Genomic DNA, 10,535 nt, shown 5'->3' with positions numbered 1-10,535 from the left:
TGGTTTCCGACTTTTAAGAAGCATTTTGTTATTGATGAGAAATGAAACCATATTTGGAAACACGACTTGCCCCTCCGATGCTCATTTTACTGCGCAGTTGGAATTCCATAAGATTTAGACGAATATTTGCATTTCAAAATTTACGTGGTATTTTCATTTTCATAAACATGAATTTTTTTTATTATTAGAAATCTGTTGAGAATACAGTATAAGGGTCCTGTACTTGAAGACCAGAAAAAGTCTAAATTCTCTTATCGAACATAATTTCTTTTCAAAAAATGAAAGTGAAGATTCATTGTAAGGTGGAACGTGAAGCAAACCCTTGTGTCAATCTCTTACATTTGCTCAATTCAATTATTTGATTTTTATGGTAAAATTTTTTTTCATAGCAGTAAATTGATTTCATTTCTCACCAACAGATGGCACCACAAGGAAATGAGATTGTATTCATGGAGAGTCCTTGTTTGAGTCTTAGCCAATCAGGGAGCGTTTTTTCTTCTCTCGAGACTTGAAAAGTATAACTTGGGCGTCTGTGATTGGCTGGAAGTTGTTGAAGAGTTTTGTAATATGTATACTGTATAGTGAGATGGGCCGCAAAGATGGTTTTCTGTTACATCCCCAGAATAAGAGTTTTTGTGTTTTCAAGGTAAGTCGAAATATTTAAGCTTTATACATAGTTGTGATTTAGGTAGGTGTTATCCTAGTTTAGTGGGGAATCCATTCGATCAAATTTGTGCCGGGGGAATTTTTGGCAAGGCTTTTAAGTGTGGCCTATAGGTGTCGATGTTTATAATTTTAATTATTACATTACTGGCTGCTCTGGAGAGTTTAAGGAATTAGAGTGGTACAGTCTGAAGTTTTGCCTGTATAAAATCAAAGTCCTGGTACTGTTTAGTGTACCTGGTTCTCATTTCTCTTCAAAGAATTCACGGGTCTCTCGGTTTTTAAGAAGACAAAGGCTTGGAAAAAAAATAAAATTCTTGAATATGGGCGCGTTCAATTGGGTAGAAAGTAATAACATTTAGTTTGTGGAGTAGGTCCGAGTTCATTTAGGCTAAAGGCAATGGCGTTTAGAGTTTTATGTGGAATAGGGTAGAGTTCAATTGAGTGAAAAAACAATTCCATTTGTAGCATCTGGAATAAGGTCGAATGTATCAGTGAGTCAGTTAGGTGAAATCCCCTATATGTAGCCTATATTTAAAAGCAAAATGCAAATCATAGTTGCATGAATTATAAGGATATAAAGTATATATTGCATATGCACTTATCCTAGACAATGGACTTCGCCAGCATCAATGTTTCAAGAAAATACTAATTGGAAACTGATTTTGCATTTCGTATTTAATAGCGGTGCAGCCGACCGCTTTTCCATAATACACGTAGTATATAATTTTAAAGAAAATACGTATATAAGAACCTGTATACACTTAAGAGACCTTTGACACTAACCTCCTTTGAAATGTGAGCATACATTATGGATCAGTAATCTCTCCCGAAAAGCAATTAAATGTGCGTAACTACCGCTCTTTCCTATCAGATTAATGCTTTTAAGCTTGATTACTACTTAGTTCGGTAATTCTAGGCAGTAACTCCGCACGGACTGCAAGGAACGTTCCCGCGAATACGACAGCACTCGGGTATTGGGGCGTCGAATGTATTTCGTAGTGTTTAGTACTAGCCCCTGGGAGTTACAGTTGACCACCCAAAAATAACGGCAAATTCATTAGCAACCCAAATACTTTAGGAAACCGTAATTTCCAAAGAAATACCCGACGCAGAGTTATTACCTAGATTTGTCATGGTTGCCAGTGTACGAGTTGCTGGCAGGTGATGAAATTGCGTTTTGGTACACGCCGATTTTGGTCGTTTTCTGAAAGTTGACTATTTTGCTAATAGAGTATATTTTCAGTGTTCTGGCAGGGTGCTTATCAACATGGAGCCGCTGTCGAGGTGGTTAAAAAGTAATAGTGGAAGTAACTTTATGCTCTTTTTCGAAAAGGCAGTAGTTCTGAGTAAACGTGATCTGCAATTTATTTGGCTACATCTTATATTTTTTCATGTACAGATCCGTTCAGATTAGCCAACGTAAGCCAAAACTACTAGAGTTCGCCCTCTTAACCTTTCATACTGGCTATGAATTATGGCTGTCGGGTTCTGGTGGTTCGAATAGTGTAGTTGTTGGAATGTGAAAATTGTTAAAATGCCTGGCGCCAGAAAGATTCAGAGATTACAAAATGGTAAAATTTACACATGCAAATTGTGACAGCAATATTTTTTAACACTTTATATTAGGGTATTTGGTTTCCATTTAAAACTTTGAGTGCCGTCGTCTCATTGCAGCGAACATGCAACAGTTAGGACAACCAGAGATTCATGTTACTATTTAGTAATGACACATGAGCTTTAAATTCACCTCGGGCAACGCTTCCCAAAACTTAAGATTGCATGTAACTTCCGGATGACTTGAAGACTGGTAGAATTATGAAGAATAGTTACTCTTAATTGGGTAAATAACATTTTTTTAGAAAAAATCGTAATGAAAAACTGCATTTATTAAAGCACAGAGTTATTTGTCAATTTTGATGGGCTTCCACGGTGTTTGTTGAGAAACCATTCTCGGATAGAAAGAAGGCACGCCTCAGTGGCGTGGTCGGTGTGGTGTTGGCGCACCACCTCGGTGGCCGCAAGTTCGATTCTCTGGCATTCCGTTGAGGTGTGAGGGATATTGTATTTCTGGTGATAGAAGTACACTCTCGACGTGGTTCGGAAGTCACGTAAAGCCGTTGATCCCGTTGCTGAATAACCACTGGTTCCAAGCATCGTAAAAAGACCATGCAAACAAACAAAGATAAGGCATTGTAAGTACTTCATAGCGCAGTGCATCCTTGCTGTTTTCTCTAGTTTAGTTTATGGATTTAAACTTTGCTCTTTTTTTTCACTTCTGTAAAGGATTTGTTAGCTTTTCGATTTGCATCCTTCAACGATCGAATTTTTAACTGTAGAAATGTCAAAAAATTAATTTAAATTTGATTTGTTAGCCCAGAAAGGCTTCAATTTAGTAAGCAAAGATCAACGGGCTTGATACAATCTAATTACGAAGCATCGTTACTCTTGCTATTTCCGTAATTCCCTAGCTGCATAAACATAAAAGAAAGGTAAAGTAGAGGAGAAGAATGTATACTGATACTAAGTGGTGAAACAAAAGCAAGTATTGTCTAGCACTTTGGGGATGTTTCAGTATAGCCAGATCTTATTTGTAGACTGATTTTTTCTCATACTGTCAGCCGTTATTCTTAATTCGAGTGATACTTGCTCAAAAGATATTAGTTGAATGGTAAAGTATGGATACTGAAATAAGCACAGCCCCATGAGTGAAATCAACTTCGATGAACTTTTACTTTCTGATGATTTAGTGTGCACAAATAGCTTTTTGTAAAAATTTTGCAGACACACTCTTTAATGCTAATTTTCTCTTATGAGATATTCATACTCCTGGCTGAGTTTTATGAAGATTAGTCTGCAGCAACTGAAGTGGAAAGAGTGCAACTTACCTAATAATGTGAGCTGAGGGTGTAAGTGGTTTACCCTACTGTAGCAGTTTTGGTTTGTGATCTAAACATCAAAATTCACACTAAAAAAGGTAATTAAAGACTTGGCTTTCAGCTGCATAAGAATACTGAGAAGTTGAAGTGTGCTCTCAAAGTACTTAAAAAAAAAAAAAAAACTTGGTATTTTTTTTCTTTCTATCAAATGTTAGCAGTTTTTATAATATTTGCAAGAATCATTTTTATATATTAAAAGAAGGCTTATTTATATATTGAAGGAAGGCTTTCTTAATCTTACTAATCTCTTGTTTCTGAAAGTTAATGACTCAAACTGATTTATGCTAATGGCTTTAAATATTTTAAGTCCTTGATGCCATAGCAAAAACTCACTCTGGCTGTTGACCTGCGATGAGGAGGAACTTCTCTACACAACCACCTAATTTAAATTCACATTATGGGTTGTGAGGCAATCGATAGCAACTCGACCCTGTTGCTAAGTATAAATACTTCATGTCGGTGATATCAAAGAGTCGTCTTCTCAGGATTTTGTTCTCAGGAGATTTATATCAAATTGAGAAAGTTAAGGTATTAAATTGAAAAAGTCGAGACTAGGTGGTTTGTAAAATAATTTGCTAAATAAAGATTGAGAAAGTCAAGGCTAGGTGGCTAGAAAATAATTTCGTAGCGTTTCTTTACCAGAGTTACTGGTAAGCATAGTCTTGACTTATATGTTCTGGTTTTATCATACTGAGGGAGAGTATTTTTTTACCGCTACTCAAATATTTTCAGGTACCTGGTTGTACTTCTAGGCAAGATAGGAGAGCAAAATTTTAGTAGTAGTTCTGTGCAACTAGAATCTGCTACATAATGGTTCTCTTTGTGGTGGTGACGAATCCAAAGGTATGGTGCACATGAACTGGAATTTAGTGGCGTGGAGTATAGTGAAAGTCAATGTCCTTAAACTTTATAGGATTAGGGTTACACAGTTTCTGATCAGTTCCATTCCTTTAAAGTACAGGATAACTAAATTTGGTCTGTATCCCTGGAATTTGTTTTCACCACTTTGTTTTTTACATGGGGTTTAATAAGGATTCTGTTGAGACCTATGTTACACTAATTTTCTACTTATAGTAAGCTTCATTTCCATTTTTAAAGTTTAGAATAACTAACTTAGATCAGTAACCCTGGAAGTTTAGTTTCACACTGTACCTTTAATATAGGATCTAGTGTTTTGTTGTGACATGTTAACATTGTAAACTTAATTTGCTTTATCAATGTTAATTATTGGGGTAAAGGCATGTATTAGGCTGAAATAGTGTTAAGTAAATCTTGAAGAGGTTGTTCCAGTTGATAGTATTGTATTCTTGTAATAGTTAAAACCTATTTGCTTTAAGCCTTTATAAACGTAAAGAGGATAGATCTCAATAAATTTAGTGAGTGAACGATGTTATACTGTTTCGACAAAACAGTTTTCCTAAGGAGTGAGGTACTTTTGACAAGAACTAAAGTTAATTTAATTTCTTCTAGCTAGCTAATGTATTTTCCGAAGAGTGATTTAATTTTATTAAAAGTAAAGTTCAGTTTTTTTTAAGTAGATTTTGATGAAAATTTTTTTTCATTAAAAGTAGAGTTCAGTTTTTTTAAGATTGTGAATCTCGAGTGAGAAAAACCATTTGTATTTAGTGTTATCACTACCTTGTCAGTTTGCCAGTTAACGAGTACTTTTCATAATTCTCCAAGACAGGGTGCAGGTTCTTTATTTTTATTATATAAAGAGCAAGTTCATTAATTTTCATGCAGGGGTAATTTTCGTAATTATTTCAGATGTGCAGTCTGAATTGGGGATTTAATCTCCTAATATACAGCTGAAACCTCTGAGGGTGAGCAAGTGATCAAACTCTGCTTGTCACCCAGAATGGTGTTGAAACTACCCACAAGTGAGACTTCAATCCCAAGCCCTCTGACAAAGTATTTATGGTGCTGAAACTACCTGCGAGTGAAACTTCACGCCCAAACCCTGCTGATACGAAGTTTCTGGTACTTAAAACTATCAGCGAGGGAGACTTTATCCAAAACCCTGCTGACTCCTCCAAGTATTTGCTGGTGCTGAAGCTACCAGTCAGTTTCAGTTGCGGCAGACATAAAAAGTGGCACACTCGACATACCCTCTACTGTTGCTATAAAAGTGGCTCAAGAACGTGCCTCAAGAGGAACGAACATTTGAAAACTTCAAGATAGTAGCATCCAAAGTAGTATTTTTTCTAGCATCCAATGTAATATTTTTTCCAAAGAAACTTTTTCTAGCATCCAATGTAATATTTTTTCTAATGTCAATTTACAAAATTAGTAATAAAATTATGTAAACTACTGACGGTATGATTATATTTAACGTTCATAAGTGTTAATAGTGTAGATTGATGCTAACATGTTTCCAGTACAAATAGTAGTCATAAAATTAAAACCAGTTTCTGTTTCTAAGTACTTTGCTACCCTTCCTAGCAGTGTATGATAACTCTTAATGGGGTGCCCCACTTGCCTCCTCTTAATGGGGTGCCCCACTTGCCTCCTCTTAATGGGGTGCCCCACTTGCCTCCTCTTAATGGGGTGCCCCACTTGCCTCCTCTTAATGGGCTGCCCCACTTGCCTCCTCTTAATGGGCTGCCCCACTTGCCTCCTCTTAATGGGCTGCCCCACTTGCCTCCTCTTAATGGGCTGCCCCACTTGCCTCCTCTTAATGGGCTGGCCCACTTGCTTCCTCTTAATGGGCTGGCCCACTTGCCTCCTCTTAATGGGCTGCCCCACTTGCCTCCTCTTAATGGGCTGCCCCACTTGCCTCCTCGTACTGCAGCCATTTCATTCATTACAACTTTAAGTTCAGCTTCTCCATGGTCATTAACCATACTTTGACACCTGTAAAAGAAAAGCTAGGTTAAAGAATTATTAACGTTCATGAAACTTGACTTCCATGCCAAGTATAAATACTGATATCACTTGATACAGATATCTCACACTAATGAATTTATAGTTATGTATCCCATAAGAGTTAAGCTCTTCGCTTCATTTTCAATTCCATCCTTCAGCAATCATTCCAAATACAGTGTGATAACAGCTGAACATGTGACTCTCGGGACATCAGGATGAAATATTTTCCCCACAGGGTCGTGTCAAATAACTTCCCCGTGCCATAACAGGTACTAGTACTATAACCCACTCTAGAATGTCTACCTTTTAAAGAAATTTATTATTAAATTTATTACTTCAAGGAAATTTATTGTAATAAATTTTCTTAAAATAATTATCCAGCTGTTGAAAGGTTTTTGAATGATCGGTTAACTTGAGGCTTGTCTCCACAGTAGAGATTTGCTCGACGAACTCTGTTCGATGTGACGTCAGAAGCGGAGAAATGCGTTTAAGGTTCTAACTTTTCCCGCCTCCTAAGTCACATCGAACAAAGTCAGTCGGGCAAAGTTCGACCGTGTGGACGGGGCTTAAGATAATACTGAAGCTCTTGAAAATTATCGAGCAAAATTTCATTTTGAGAAGGATATCAACATCTCATCGCCTACTGAGTGTCAAGATGAACTTCTCCATTAGTTAAATTGACATTAGTAAAATTTTACTTATGAGAGATGTGTATTTCTCGACGTGGTTCGGAAGTCACGTAAAGCCGTTGGTCCTGTTGCTGAATAACCACTGGTTCCATGCAATGTAAAAGCCCCATACAAACAAACAAACAAACAAAATTTTACTTGAAAGAGGCACAGTGTATTGAACTTTTGAGAGTTGGACTAAAGTTATATTTTAAATATACATTACCATTATAAACAGTTGTAGTCTGATAGGATTTGTACTTCAAATTTACAAAGGAGCACACGTAGCTTTAGTCCCTGGGCAAGCATTCTGCTGTAGCCTACTACCATGGGGTGTGTTCTTGACCAAAATTAGTTTTAAAATCCACCTATCAATATTCCCTGGAACCTTCCATTTACATTATTACTGAAAAGAATGATAGCTAATCACATGATAACCGTTCATTGATAGTTTTTCAAATTTTGAGGACTTTTCAAGTTTTGATTACCAAAAAAAACTAACTCATGCAGAATGTAACACTGTTAACGTAGTATAGCAGAAAATCCATAGTTTTAAGAATAAACTATCAATAATTTTAATAAATTGATGAAGACTGCATTACTTGCATTCCCCTTATGAAAAATGGCCGATAACCTTTCCCCTTGATTAGATTCCTTCAGATCTTGCCGGTTTCAAAAATTCTCGGGAACCTTTCAAATTATTCCCTTAAAAATTTAAAACAGTTTAATGCACATTTTAATTTCTTTAGATTCGGCTGGTTCAAAGGAAAAAAAATCTGTCTGGAATCTTTCACACTGACCTAAAACTTTGACATACAGGTCCAAACCTTCTGTCTACAGCCCTGTCCACACGAGCGGGCCTGATCGGCGTGCTCCGGGGTTGACGGGCAAATTCTGGCGGGCTTACCCGTGAATGTTGTCCACACGGGTGAGGCGATGGAGAGGTGGGCGTGCCCGACGATGCCAGTAGTGTGTTCAGTGCGGTACGATAAACCATCGTGCCTACCGCAAAGATGATGATATTGTGTAGTATGATAATTGCTTTGTTTATGATGAAAAAGAAGAAAAGAAGAGAATATGGTGCTAAGAATGGCTCAGTAAAAGAAATGTATACGATTAACGTACGTCTGCCAGGGTCGAAGCTCAAGCCATCGGAGGGCACCATGGTGATTTTGCTAGAAGACCCATCGGGCAATTTGGCGCTTTACCCGTCAATTGAGCCCGTTAGAGGGGAGGTCCGCCGATCAGGCCCGATCGTGTGGACAGGCCTTATGAGTCATATGCAACTTTTAAAAAGAAAAACCAACTAAGCCCAATTAAACTATATTGTCTCATTTAAACTATAGTCTCATTCCACTAATATTCTTCGGAAATAAACGCACCAGCATACATGCTATCCAAATTCTTAATTCAACTAACAGAATTTAAACTTCAGAAATGAAACCCATACCATATATGCTATCTAAATTTAGATTTATTCCTTTGTTTTGCATCAGCTTGGCAATTGATTTTGTTAAGTTTCGAAGGATTAAGATACCTAAAGGCCTGTCCACACGATCAGGCATGATCGGCGGACTTCCCCTCTAATGGGCACACTTGTCGGGCAAACCGTTAAATTGCCCGATGGGTCTCTTAGCAAAATCAACATGGTGGTGCACGATGGCTTGAGCTTCGACCCTGGCAGACGTACCATAGCAATTATCATGCTACACAATATCATAATCTTCGCGGTAGGTACCATGTTTATCGTACCACACTGAACACACTACTGGCATCGTCGGGCACGCCCACCTCTCCATCGCCTCACCCGTGGACACATTCAGATAAGTCCGCCAGAATTTGCTCGTCAACCCCGGAGCACGCCGATCAGGCCCACTCGTGTGGACAGGCCTTAACGTTTTCGGGCGCGCATTAAGTTAACCTACGCCCAGGATCCATTTTCTAAACTAAGCAGATACGAAGCACTAACTTAAACAGTTCACAAGTCCAAACAACAAAGTTCTCCTTTTACAAATAATAAGTTTACTTTATATATTATTCATCAAGTAATGTTTTTCTTTTCAAGTTTTAATAGAATGTGGCTCTTGGTTTAGCAGTGAGGTATATAAATACATTGGAAAGTTTAGGTTAATATTAATTATATCCTCTTTTAGAAATTTTTAATGCAAATCCAATTAACTTCTTGGCATAATTTAGTAAAATTAAAAGATTAATACATAGCTGTTACATTTAATGCATAATCAGTTAAGTGAACTCCATTCAAAGAGTGACGTTATGTGGTACTATAGAAACTGCAGTGATCTAAGGGGTCAGTAACTCTTCTTTACCATAATATCTGGACGTGCAAATGTGCATTGTTGTCTGCTTAATTGTTATGAAAAGGGACCACTGATTATCCCATCTACTTGTCATAAGTAAAGCTCTGTTAACGGAACATGAATCAACAAACCAAGTTTTAGGCAACTTCAACAGTATGTCACCATAATTGGTAATTCTATACGATAACTCCGCCACTAATAATTTTGATGATATTTTTTTTTATGAATTACTTAGTGCTTTATCTAAGGCTGACCTTTTTTTTGAGGAGGAACAGTATTTTTACCCTATTTGTTAACCTTTCCAATCTTGGGGGACCCCCATTGGGAAACCGGGATTTTTGGGTGAGGACCGAATTAAAGAATCCGTTTTAACATACGAATAACGGCACATGTAGAATTATCAATAAACAAGGCCACCAGCTAACCTAAACAAACCACCTAACCTAACCTAGTAGCCGTATCCTTACCTTGCAAAGGGGGGGGGGGGTGCTTCCCCCCTGCGACCCCCCCTGCGACCCCCCCTTACACAGCCTTATTAAATATAAGACAGCCTAAAACCCTTTTGTGTACTTACTTAGGTTGTAAGGTAAAGGTGAGCTGCCATCTTTAAGAATGCATGGAGCCTATGATCCAATACATTAAAATTTAATTTAAAATAGTCAAGAGCCAAGTATCCAACAAACTGATCGTTTCGACGACTGTATTTAGGCAACAGATTCTTCAAATCCTGCCACCGCCCACCGCCTCTCAATAGTATTAGTACGAGCTCCAGTGTGCGGGTCCAAAAGGTCAAGGAGTGGTTGACTCTTAAATGAAGAAATCCCTCCTCATTTAGGCAATCGTATGCCATCCAACAGTCGGAAATTATGGCAGTGCCGGGCTCTATATAATCCCTTATCACTGTTAAAAGTGTCACTTTTGTCCCTGCTTTTCTACAGGAAAGCAAAGAAATCTCTATTCTCCTGCAAATCCCCCCAAAAACCCCCCACACCCACTTGCCTGTCACTACTCTGCCTACATTATATTTTCGCTTTCCAATTTGCTCTCACCGATTTCAACAGTTTTTGCCTGGGCCACCAATC

At 37.8% G+C, this 10,535-nt stretch overlaps 1 long non-coding RNA gene across 1 annotated transcript; it reads left to right on the top strand.

Annotated features, from left to right (window-relative positions):
• Positions 1 to 521: 521 nt before the first annotated feature.
• Positions 522 to 5,988, top strand: LOC135196777 (uncharacterized). The gene is made up of 3 exons (XR_010310473.1): positions 522 to 646; positions 4,335 to 4,445; positions 5,370 to 5,988. It is a non-coding gene; the product is annotated as an uncharacterized LOC135196777 (long non-coding RNA).
• Positions 5,989 to 10,535: the final 4,547 nt, after the last annotated feature.

This window comes from Macrobrachium nipponense, chromosome 18 (assembly GCF_015104395.2).
Source record: "Macrobrachium nipponense isolate FS-2020 chromosome 18, ASM1510439v2, whole genome shotgun sequence".
In the NCBI taxonomy this organism is placed as follows: Eukaryota; Metazoa; Arthropoda; class Malacostraca; order Decapoda; family Palaemonidae; genus Macrobrachium; species Macrobrachium nipponense.
Note: the sequence above shows the minus strand (reverse complement) of the source record. Positions and strands in the feature narration are given on the sequence as shown.